The following is a 12,797-nucleotide window of genomic DNA, read 5'->3' as shown; positions in this document are numbered from 1 at the left end:
CAAGACGGTGTCTGTATTACAGAATTCTGGGTAAACAAGTTTGCTAGCACATAGATTCACAGGGTGAAAGAACTTTCGAGCCAACCTATAATATCTCTCCTTTTAAGAGTAAGGCTGAGATTTATGATTGTCCAAGGATGCCTCAAAGTTATGTTGGCAGAACTGGGTTACGGATTCAATTTTTTTTTAAATTGAAATTCTTGATTGTAGAATTGGGGACTTTGCCATATATATTGCCACCTCTTATAAGGCTGTCTATAGGGCGGTGTTTGTTATTGAACAGGGCTTAAGCTTCCTGACTCTGTGATATCTCCAGCTGAAATACTGGTTTTGATCCCTCTAGTCATTTAACCTTGGACAAGGTCGTTGTGGTTTAACATCTCCGAGTGTCTGTTCCTTCATCAGCTTCATGGGGACGCTAGTAGTCTCCTCCTAGAATGGTTGGTTCATGTCTGTCTATTAAATAATTTAGGCAAATTGCTATCATAGAACATAGTAAGTATCCAATATATGTTGTCTGCAGTTTTATTAGTTTTCATTCAACATTTATTTGAACGATGACGATGTTTGGTAAGATTATTTGAGATGTGTAAATGTAGATTAGATAGAATATGTATGTACTGCTTAATAGCAGAGATAAGACTTATACATAAAAATTTACAATACAAGGTAAAAAGCGATCAGGGTTGTCAGTAAGGCTTAGATAAAATAGACTAAATACGGTAAGCATTAAAAAGCAAGAGGGATTTCTTTCATGTGAAAATAGTTTTGTGGAAATAGTGGATTAATTTTAAAAGAATGATGATGGGGTGTAAACAGATAAATACTCTCAGTCACCTTGAGAGGCTATATTATGTATTATATGACATATTTATTAACAGATGAGACTATAGTTAACAGTCAAGAGATATTTGGACACCCCTCTGGGGACTACCCCACTGACACTTATACAGCCACCTCAGAAACTCTTTTCCAATCTCAGAAGGGTGCAAGCACTGCTTGGATTCTCTTGTTTATTTATTTCTCAAGACCTTTCTTTGTGGTGGCTTTATTTTATAATTTTCCTCTCTCTTTCTCTTCTCTTCTTGTTTTGGTGGCCAAATTTCCCCTTGAACTGTAGGGAATGGAACGCATCAAGGTTTGGGTTTAGGGTTCTTTGTATAAAGAGAATTTCAGTTTGCTTCTGCTAGGTATTTGGGAATTTTAGCAAACTCCAGAAGATAGTGAAGGACAGGAAGCCTGGCGCGCTGCAGTCCGTGGGGTTGCAAAGAGTCAGACCTGACTTAGCAACTGAACAACAGCAACAAGGCATCTGGCAGCCCTATTTACCTGGAAAGACTTCAGACTTAATTTGACACCTGGTATTTTTCAGATCACATCATTAATGTAATTTCCAGACCCAATTTTATGTGAAAGTTGACTTGTAGTTAAGAATTCTCAAGTAAGGAGCTGTTTGGTTTTTTTTTTCCTCCCTGAATCTGGAGACAAGTCTGATATGGGCACATCTCTTGATCACTGTCTGCTGTAAGGGGGAGTATTTTTTTTCCGTTGACACCACCTGGTGCTGCCTTTTGTGAGTCCTCCTTTATGTCAGAGTCTCTAGCCCCATGTCATCTTTCACTGTCATTAGAATTAAAGCTCTAAGCCATAAGGGACCAGCATCTGGCCCTGAGGCAGTGCCAGCTTCCACACTCTGTTCCTGAATTTGTATTCTCGCACCACTTCTTTTGAAATAGTTTATTCAATGTTTTCATGAGGTTTTCACCTGGTGGGATTTTGGGGACCTCTAACCTGCTGTGTTATCAGAAATGACAATCAAATTGGTCAAATTTTCAAAAGAATAAGTGACTCCTACTTCCCCCATCAAAAAAAAAAGGACTAAGAATTATTACAGAAAAACGCATTTAGAGAATGATTTTAAGAGTCAGATAGATCTAGATTCAAGTTTTTGAAGTTTTGGGTACATTAATGAGTTATTGTTTCTCTATTTGGAAAGTCACAGTATAAAGAATTATACCTCTTAGGAGGATGTGACATTACATGATATAATTCCACATGCCATGCTTAAAATATCGTACCTTTTACATTGAAGAGTTCAAAACATAATGCATATTTTTAGTGACGTATGGACTGGATCAATAACAGAATAAGACGTTATGCAACTATAGCCAACTGAGAGTAACAAAGCATAGATACTGTAGTGCTGAAAAATGAGAGAAATCCACTGCCTGGAATAGCTAAGGAGTTTTCTGAAAGAATCTACTATTTAACTTAAACTTGGAAATTGGGAGAGAGTCTGAGATAGACAGACAGGTGGAAGACAGCATACCAAAAAGTAAGAAAAAAGTTATGCTGTGGAGATGGGATAATATTTTCAAGTACTGTTCTTTGTAATACTCAGATTGTAAGTGTATTTTGAAATTTATATCTAGACAGACTCTTCCCCTCAAATGAATGGCTGTGGATTCAGCTACCTTCTAACCATCATTACTTGGTTATGTGATATGAATGTCAAGCTTAACATTTCCAAGTCAAATTCTTGATGTCCCCCCTCCCCACCCCGTAACCAGCCAGCTCCTCCCTACATCTTCTCCATCTTGTAAATGACAAGTCTATTCTTTCAATAACTTAGGCAAAAACACCGGAGTCGTCTTTTGCACTTGTCTCCAATACATCAGCTACTGCTACTTATATCCGTTGTACCTAGGTCTAATTAAATGTTATTTTCCCTTGTTATCTATATGATTTATAGCATTATGTTCCAGAAAGGTGGGGTCTGGCTGCTGGCCACTCAAACAGGCCAGGTTTGTGGGAAGGAGAATTTGCTTTATTTCAGAGGCTGGCAACTGGTGGGAGAGGTCAGACATCTGTCCAAAGCCCAGGCAGGGGGCAAGAGCTGTAACAGACGGAAGGGGCTACATGCAGAAACAGTACAGTCAACTTTGATAGTCATCTTGAAATTGGTCATCCAGAGTCTCATCAGTGTCATCTGGGTTGTTTTAAGAATAGTTAATCTTTAGCCCAGCATTGCTCTGTTTCCATTTTTTGAGACGAATTCTTGGAACTGTGGCAGCTTACATCACAGCAACAGTCTGGTCATAAGGTAGTTAACTTCTCCACCTGGGGTTGCAGTGTCTATAAGACAGCTCACAGGATATGGCTCAGAATATTATCTATAGCCCTTAAGAAGGAACTACAAGGTCCTTGACTGTGCTTAATGACTACATTCTTACTGTTTGGTTTCCTTTGATTGTTTTCCTTTGTTTCTGCATGTTCTCACTTCTTAGATTAAATGCATTCTTTGGCTAAAGTTTTCCACAAACAAAAGCAAGCAGAGGACACGGGCGGGAGGACGAGGGCAAGGACCATAGGGTCCTGACTCATTTCACTCATTTCTTTCAGATGTCTTTCCCAAATTCACCTATAAATATAGCTGTCCCTCATAATCCTACATCTAATATATATCCCCACCACTGCTTTCTATCCCCTTCATTCCAGTGTATTTTCTCCAGAGCAATACTTAAAATACTCCAAAACTCCCAGCCCTGACAAGCTCTGGAAGCTTTATTAGACTCACAACTCCCCAGTAGTTATTTCCTGCCCAGCACCATGGAATCTTGCCCTACGCCCAAGCAGCTTAGAATTTGCCCAAGATTCAAGGAAACTCCTTTGCTTTTTTGTTTGTCAGTTTCCATGTTCCCTACTAGCATCTAAGGACACAAATAGTTTATCTTATCCTTGCTACTTGGAACAGTGCCTGGCAACCTAAGTGTTTAATTCCTTGTCATTCTGTACAATAAAATTTCTCATGTATTTGGAGTAAATGTCATCTAATTTATAGTCATGAGTGAAAGCAGGATATTGAGAAAAAGTAATAAACGTGTGGGCTCATTACAGGGAGTGTGAGAGGAAGCCAAATAGAAATGATTAAGAGAACTTTTGAAGAGCATTGAGAGTCTTTGTGCAGAGAAAATCATACATTTGGAACTGGCCCAATTAATTGAGTGAAGTCTCTCTTTTCCCATCAAGACTCAGCTTCTCAGTAATGGCAGGAGACTGAGCTAGTCCAACAGTTGTGTCCTTAGATGCTAGTAAGGAACATGGAAACTGACAAACAAATAAAACAGCAAAGGAGTTTCCTTGAATCTTGGGCAAATTCTTTTCTGCTGGGGCAGAAAGACAAGGAGGGAAAAGTGTTGTGAATCCTGAAGAGCAGGTTAGGCTGGTCATCAGAAGTGTCGAGAGTCTAGGAGGGGAATCCACCCTTGCATAGTGGGATGGGATGGAAGATGGGGTCATGAAGGGGCAAAGAGTTTCCAGGGTGGGAGTGAAGATGACACCTAGGTGGAAGACCATGGTAAACGGTAAATTTCTCTGGCTTATCTTTGAAGGGGTAATCGTATCATAGTGATGGCTTGACCTAAGTCACTCATTGTATCAATGAGCCAGTTAAGTCCCAAAGAAGCAAAGTGACCCCTGCAAGGTCTATCTGAATACAGCTCAAGCCTCCGGCGAACACTGATGAGCCAGACCACTCGGCAGCTTCTCCCACTCAACTTCCCTTCCAGTTGGGTCTGCCCCAGCTCCCATCACTCATTCTCCCTCAATTTCAAAACTTCAAAATTCTCAGTGACAAAAAAAAAAAAGAAGGAAATATCTAAACAAGAGTTCTGCCCTGTTTCCTCTGTGATTCAATAAGTTTTTGGCTTCAGGGGCCTTGGAAGTCTGTCTTTCAGACAAGTGAAAATGTAACTGCCTCTAAGAGTTTCTCTCTGCCGGCAGGATGCCTGTGTCTAGCTGACAGTCCTGGCTGCCTCGTGCTGTTTGGGTTTCTTAACAGGTTGTCTGACAGCAGGATGCTTTTTAGCTTGATCAACGACAATAGGCTCTAGATCAATGCTCATCATTTGTCAGACTTGGAAAACCTCACTGCTCTGATAACTGGTGGTTCCGCTAGGACTACGTTAGCTATTGGTCCGGCTGTTGGTTGGTTTGGGAGAGGCAGAAGGGAGTCCCCCGGATGACGAGTTACACAGGTGTCTTCTGGATTCAGAGTGGTGTGGAGGAGAGAGGTCTGGGGGTGAGTCAGTGGAGCTGCTTTCCAGGGCTCCTCTGCTATCTATGGGGTCCACACTGTAAAGGAAGGCATTTCCCCCCACCAAGCCTTGGTTTAATCTTCCCCGAAGTGAAGGAATGAAAGAAATAATCCATTTCTTCCATTTCAGGCAGGGTGTATGCCTGTTCAAAAATCTGAAATCGCCTAGGAATGCACAGGAATCTTTTCAGGTGAGGACTTCCGGAATGAAACACAAGTGAAGGGACGACCCCTAAGAAATCCCTGTTATTGATTAAATGTTAGTGATCATCGTGCAAAATGCACTAAGGAATGGGACCAATGGAAGATTCACAGAATAGGGAGGTGAGTGCACAAAGCCCTCTCCTCCACACATTTCTCGATGCCCTCCCTACTGTGAGAGCAAACTAAGTGAAAAATCAAAAAGTCAGTACACAGAGTTGTCTGCTAGTTGGGACATTAGAAATCAGCTCAGCTAGTTCCATCTCTTTACGGTTAAAGACAACAGTGTGCATGGAGAAGAAAACTATTGGTCAATAATAGTTAAACTGGGATTCCAGCTCTTGCCAGGGAGTCCGGGAGACTCAGAGCATCCTGGTCAAGAAGAGGTTAAACTCCTTCATAGGAAGAGAAAGGTAGAGAGGCCTGAATACGGACAGTCAGCAAGTAGAGGAAACAAGCTCGCTTCTAGAAACGTGCTTTTGCTGATTGCTCTGTTTTACACTGGAGATGAATTGCTCTGGTTCCTCAGATGTTAATTGTAGCCAGAAAAAGGCCAGAACACTGTGATAGCATGATATATTTGGAAAATAACACATGATTTGGAATTTTGCAGGCCTGGAGTCAAATTCAGTTCTAACTATCCATCCTTTCTGAATCCAAATTCTGTCATGAATAACTTGGGAATAATTATATCTGCCTGGATTTGATGAGGATGTAGAGTTAAGATATGCAAATTTGCTAACTGGCATCTAATTTATCAACGAGATATGAGGGAAAAGGACAAAAATTTTCATCCAAATTGCAATACAGACACACTGTAATTGCCAAATTTGCCACATTGAGAGGTGCTGCCATGCCTATACTGATTTTGTGGACACGCCCACGTGGGGAGAGCAGTGTTCTTAGGACCCAAGGTGGCTGCTGTCCCAAGATGAACAATTTCAAGTCTCTGAGTTTCCCTTGGGAACTACAGAACTTGGTGACTCCAGAATTTCCATAGAGGAGTTTTAAAGATGGTAGTTTACTTGGAAATGATGCTTGAGGACTTGCCTTGAAGTTTACACATATGTTTGCAAATGATGGAAAAAATGCCAATTGTGTGTATCAAGGACAGAAGACGTATAGAGTTGGGGGGTGGTGAGGTTAGACAAAACTTACCGTATTTCTAGATGCCCTGACTACTGTGATAGCAAACAAAGAACAAAAGCATAATTCTGACACAGAGGTTCCTGCTGGCTGGGGCCTCAGACATCATTTCAATTAGTTTCTTTTCTTTATGGTTAAAGACAACAGTGAGCATGGAGAAAAAAAACTACTGGCCAAATTTTCATCAGGGTCAAGGGATAAATACTTACAAATTCTGAAGTGACTTCAGTCTCCCTCAACTCCCATGTGTATGCATATGTATACAATCTCTCTTTCTCGTGCGCGCGCACACACACACACACACACACACACACACACACTCATTAGAAACAGGGCAAAAAAAAAAATAATAATATTCACATATTATTCATTTGGGCTTCTTCCCTGGTGGCTCAGATGGTAAAAAATCTGCCAGTGATGCAGGAGACCTGGGTTCGATCCCTGGGTTGGGAAGTTTGCCTGGAGAAGGGCATGGCAACCCACTCCAATATTCTTGCCTGGAGACTCCCATGGACAGAGGAGCTTGATGGGCTACAGTCCATGGGGTCACAAAAGAGTCGGACCTGACTGAGCAACTAACAATTTCACTTTCACTACTAGTGCTATTCACTTAATAAGCATGATGATAAATAGTCTGTCCTTGACCAAACTGTAGTTGGGCTCCTCTGAGCTCTTTTTCAATTATACATGTCCTTCAGAGCCCAGTTTTAGCAAGAATCCTGTCATGCTGGTGGTTTAGCCCAGAATCCTTTACCCTCAATCTCTCTCATATCTGACCAAATTCCTCATCCTCCACCATCCCCTCAGGAGATGTCTGATCACTTTGACCTGCCTTTAGCAAGAATCCTGTTAGGTCAGTTTAGGAAACAGTAGTTTGTCCCTCTTAGTAATTGTCCATCTACAGATGGCTGGCCTCCCCCACAAACTTCCCTGTCCTGCACAATTCTGCTCCTTATCACTAAATTCCCACCTTTTTAATGTTTGTTTGTTTGGTTATATTCACAGTTGAGCCCTGTCTCTCTCCCTTACTTCAAAACCCTGTTATAATAATGGTGCCTATACCTGTCACAAGAGTCCTAAGCAAAATCTGTCTTCTTGTTTTAACAAGAGTCAGAACAATTTTTTTTTTTTTCCTATGGAAGAAATAAACTACACTTCAAAGTAAAGATGGGCAGAAAATTGAAAGCAGCCACTTTAAATGCAAGTAACGGTGGTGTCAAAAAAAAAAAAGTTAAATGTAATAATTAATCAAATGTAACAGAAATAATATAATATTTGCTAATTGCTTTTATGATAATTCAGAGATAAAATTTACTATTCTTTCTCTGAAAGAGCTCCAGTCCAATATACCACTTAACTGTCAACGTTTAGAGTGGTTTGATACCTATGGTGCTACTTCAGAGAATGAAAGGGCTGGATTGTCCTATATGCTTAATAGATAAGCGATCTGGAGTACCTAGGCAGTGCTTTGAGGACCCGTGTCCTTATCTCTAATGAAAAAAAGAGATTGCTCAACCATATGAAAGAATGAAATGGTGCCATTTGCAGAGACGTGGATGGACCTAGAAACTGTTTTACAGAGTGAAGTAAGTCAGAAAGAGAAAAGCAAATATCATATATTAATACATATATGTGGAATCTAGAAAAATGGTACAGATGAACTTATTTGCAAAGCAGAAATAGAGACACAGATGCAGAGAACAAATGTATGGACAAAAAAGGGGGAGCTTGGGATGATTTGGGAGATGGGGATTGACATATATATACACACATACATACATACATACATATACATATATGTACATACATATATACATACATATATATACATATATGTGTGTGTGTATATGTATATATATATACTGTGCATGTATGTGTGTTAGTCGTTCAGTTGTGACCCCATGGACTGTAGCCTGCCAGCCTCCTCTGTCCATGGAATTCTCCAGGCAAGAATACTGGAGTGGGTAACCATTCCCTCCTCCAGGGAATCTTTCCAATCAAGATATCAAACCCTATTATGTATAACATGGAGCTTCCTGGGTAGTTCAGCGGTAAAGAATATACCTGCCAAGCCGGAGACTCAGGTTTGATCCCTGGGAAAGGAAATGTAACCGACTCCAGTATTCTTGCCTTGGAAATCCCACTGACAGAGGAGCCGGGCAGGCTGTAGTCCAAGAGGTCAGAGAAAGTTGGACATGATTTAGGGACTAAACAACAGCAGGAAGCCCCAGCTACCCACCAGTTCTTAAGGTGGAACTGAGGCCAGACTACAGCCAGAATGATTGCTCTGGATTTTTCTGTGAAATTGCTTAACTTTTAAATATTGTCAGTTGAGAAATTAAAAAAAAATATATATGGATAGGTCCAATGATGCAGGGGCATAGAAAACACAAGACACCATGTATCTACCTTGTGATCCAAAGGAGCTAGAACAGAAGGATAGAAATTCACCGGCCCAGGTCCAGCCTCACTCAGTTCAGTTCAGTTCAGTTCAGTTGCTCAGTCATGTCCAGCTCTTTGTGACCCCATGAATTGCAGCACGCCAGGCCTCCCTGTCCATCACCAACTCCCAGAGTTCACTCAAACCCATGTCCATCGAGTCAGTGATGCCATCCAACCATCTCATCCTCTGTCGTCCCCTTCTCCTCCTGCCCTCAATCTTTCCCAGCATCAGGGTCTTTTCAAATGAGTCGGCTCTTCGTATCAAGTGGCCAAAGTATTGGAGTTTCAGCTTTAGCATCAGTCCTTCCAATGAACACCCAGGACTGATTTCCTTTAGGATGGACTGGTCGGACCTCCTTGCAGTTCAATGGACTCTCAAGAGTCTTCTCCAACACCACAATTCAAAAGCATCGATTCTTCGGCGCTCAGCTTTCTTTATAGTCCAACTCTCACACCCATGCATGACCACTGGAAAAACCATAGCCTTGACTAGATGGACCTTTGTTGGCAAAGTAATGTCTCTGCTTTTTAATATGCTGTCTAGGTTGGTCATAACTTTCTTTCCAAGGAGTAAGCATCTTTTAATTTCATGGTTGCAGTCACCATCTGCAGTGATTTTGGAGCCCAGAAAAGTAAAGTCAGCCACTGTTTCCCCATCAGCCTCACTACTGTATATTAAAAAAATTCAGAGTATATATATCCTACTGAAGGTATGTGAAATGCAGCCACTCTGGATTTTCAAGGTCACTTTTATCATCCTATATAAACCTTTATGTTGACACATTTATTCAGCTAATACATATTTTGTTTTGGTTGAGAACAACTTATGCTCAGAGACTAAGCTTTGTCTTTTCCACTCACTTATTTAACACAGGCTCGCTGTGGGAATTACAATAATTTCAAAAGCCAAGAGCACACGGGATAATGTTTCTAGTCGATTAAAAAGAAAAAAACCAACAGCATTGTCCGGACCAATAACAGATTAATCACACTATTGTTCCAGGCAAGGGGGAAATGAAGAGACTCAAGTGCAAATTTAGTTGAGATGAGCATTTTTCTGAGTTGGTCCCCAGGAGAGTCAGTTTAGCCAACCAAGAACTGGCTTCCAGCTGTCAGAGCAAAAGTGAATGTCTCTTGTTGCTCGAAAACGTTGCCCAGAAAAGAAGAATGTGTTGGCAACAAGATGCACAGTTTTCATCACTGCCCAACAAGAGGCACTTTGTCCAGGCAACAGCTAATGCCCCAAGTCTGTTTATTGCTGCAAGCAATAGCCTTGCCCAGAGCAAACACTCTGAAGTCGCTAATGAAACCTCCTGGTATTTAAAGCTTCAGCTTCCCCCAGCCATAGTCACTCCCCTCATGTGTTTTTATTGGTAAGCTCCTAGCCGCGCTTGTCAATAGCTGAGCTATTGAGTGCTATCGACAGTCACAGATGTCAGTGTCAACATCCTGACACAGCCTTCTCCATGTAAACAACCCACTCTTAGAACAAAACAGCTTCATTCTTAGATCAAAACAAGTGGCTCTGAAATCATAGCAGACTAATACACAATGTATCTAACGGGTCATTGTAGACCTCTGAAAAGAAAACTAGTTCAAGGAGATTGAGATAACCCTTGGGTTCTAGTTCTCAGGAGCATATAATCTAAAGAAAAGAAAGGCATGTGCAAGTGAAAGCATATTATAAGAAATAATATGTTCAAGTAATTTAGTGATGACTAACATTGGCCATGGAATTAAATTAACATGTCCTCAAGTTCTGGCTCCTTCTAGGTGATTATGCCCTTGACAAATACTTATCCTTGGTCTCTTCCATCTAGATGAGATATAGTAATGGAGTCTATATAAAGGGATGTGAATGTTAAATGAGATAATACCTGTAAATTTCCTTGCAGCGTCCAGTACCAAGTTCATAACATAAGCATAAGCAACAATAGTATTGGTAATAATAATAATAATAATAGAAATGAGAGAGGACAGCTCAAATGTCACAGACAGCAAATGAGGAGAATCATGTGGGTGGTACAGGTAATATGAACTAGACCCCTTCAAGGTGGCTCCATTGGACTGGGCAGCACTGGTATATTCTGGGAGCCTGTCAGAGCTCAGGCCCCACTCCGTATGTACTGCATCCGAATCTGCATTTTATTTAACATTTTTTTCCTGGGTGATGGGCAATGCACATTAAAGTTCAAGAAGCATTGTACAAGGAGATATCAAAAGAAAAGTGATCAGGGATTCCCAGGTGGCTCAGTGGTAAAGAATCCACTGGTGAATGCAGATGAAAAGGGATCAATGTGTACTAGACATGAGCTAAAGCCTCCAAGATGAGACGGAATCAGATCCTAAGTCACCAAGCATCTTGGTCCCTGAATCCCTTTACTCTCTCAAAAATTATTGAAGACCCAGAAACCTTTATGTGTTTTGTCTGCTTGACGTCTAACAATAGGAGACAGCTGGGTTCTCAAATTCTTCAGCATTTAATCTATTGTGTTATTTTGGCTGAAGTGCAGGAAGAAAATTTGTCCTCGCACAAATATGTAGCTTGAAAATATAATAGTATTTTAATATACTTTTAAGATAATTGTGGATATTCTCTTTCATTATACCACAAAAATGCTAAAAGTGGTGGTTTCTTAAATGTGTGGAATCTCAAATTTAATGAATCAACCTTGAGAAGACTTGGATAAATCAGTGAGCAAATGTTTTCCAAATGACCGATGCATGCTGTTGCAAATATCAGAACAAAAGTAGCAAGTCTACAGAGTAGACTAATGGATTTTAATGTGCCAGTATGAATATAGACTAATGGATTTTAGTCTATAAAGACTAATGGATTTTTAATGTACCAGTACAAACATTTATTGCATAGTGGTTTTTCTCTAGATAACCATTGTATGCATCAGAAGACCTTTTTTGTGTGTACTTCCTATTCAAAGTAATGAAAAGAAATATACTTAAGGGTCAAAATGAATGACTTTTGCTGTTTCGTCTGGGGCATTGTTAAGTGAAACCAAACGCACGACGCTGGGGAATGCGGTGAGTACTGGTCCATTTGGGACCACTGCCTTGACTGACATCAGACACTGATGGTTTTACAACTACAGCTTTTGCACCATCAGTGAGAATTTTAACAAAGTGAAAAAAAGCGAAAAAGATCTCAGTCATACTGTAAAAATAATTTTGACCTCTCAGATGGCCTTGAGAGGATCTTGGGTAGTGTAGGAGTCTTCAGAGCATATTCTGAAAACCACTAGACTAGAACGTTGGAATACAGAGGCCAGATGAGAGGCTGAGAGGGATGAAGGGCCGTATTAGACAAAGGAAATTATTACAGAGGAGAGCTGAAAATAGGGGTAAGAAAACTGCATTCCACCAGTCTGTGTGAAGCAGGGCTTACACAATTCAGAAACAGCTGTTTAACAAGAATCAGCCAGAGGTATACCTATGTTTCCTCCCTCCTGAGCCTCCCGTCCTCCGACCTTCCTCCCCACCGACCCCTCTAGGTTGTACAGAGCCCTGGTTTGAGCTCTCTGAGTTCAGTTCAGTTTAGTTCAGTCGCCCTGTCGTGTCCGACTCTTTGTGATCCCATGGACTGCAGCACCAGTTCCCTGAGTTATAGACCAAATGCCCATTGGCTGACTATTTTGCATATGATAGTGTATATGTTTCCATGTTACTTCCTGCATACATCCCACCCCCTTCCTCCTTCCTCTCATGTCCATAAATCCGTTCTCTATGTCCGCATCTCGATTGCTGCCCTACAGACAGGTTTATCAGTACCTTTGATCTTTTTCAATTTTGAATCATGTGAAAATCATATCTATTTCAAAATAACAAACTAAGAATATAAGAAAAAAAAAAGAAAAGAAACAGCTGCTCCACCTGCTTCGTTCTGCCCTGAAAACAGAAA

This window comes from Budorcas taxicolor, chromosome 24 (assembly GCF_023091745.1).
Source record: "Budorcas taxicolor isolate Tak-1 chromosome 24, Takin1.1, whole genome shotgun sequence".
Taxonomy (NCBI): domain Eukaryota; kingdom Metazoa; phylum Chordata; class Mammalia; order Artiodactyla; family Bovidae; genus Budorcas; species Budorcas taxicolor.
This window is presented reverse-complemented; position numbering follows the sequence as displayed.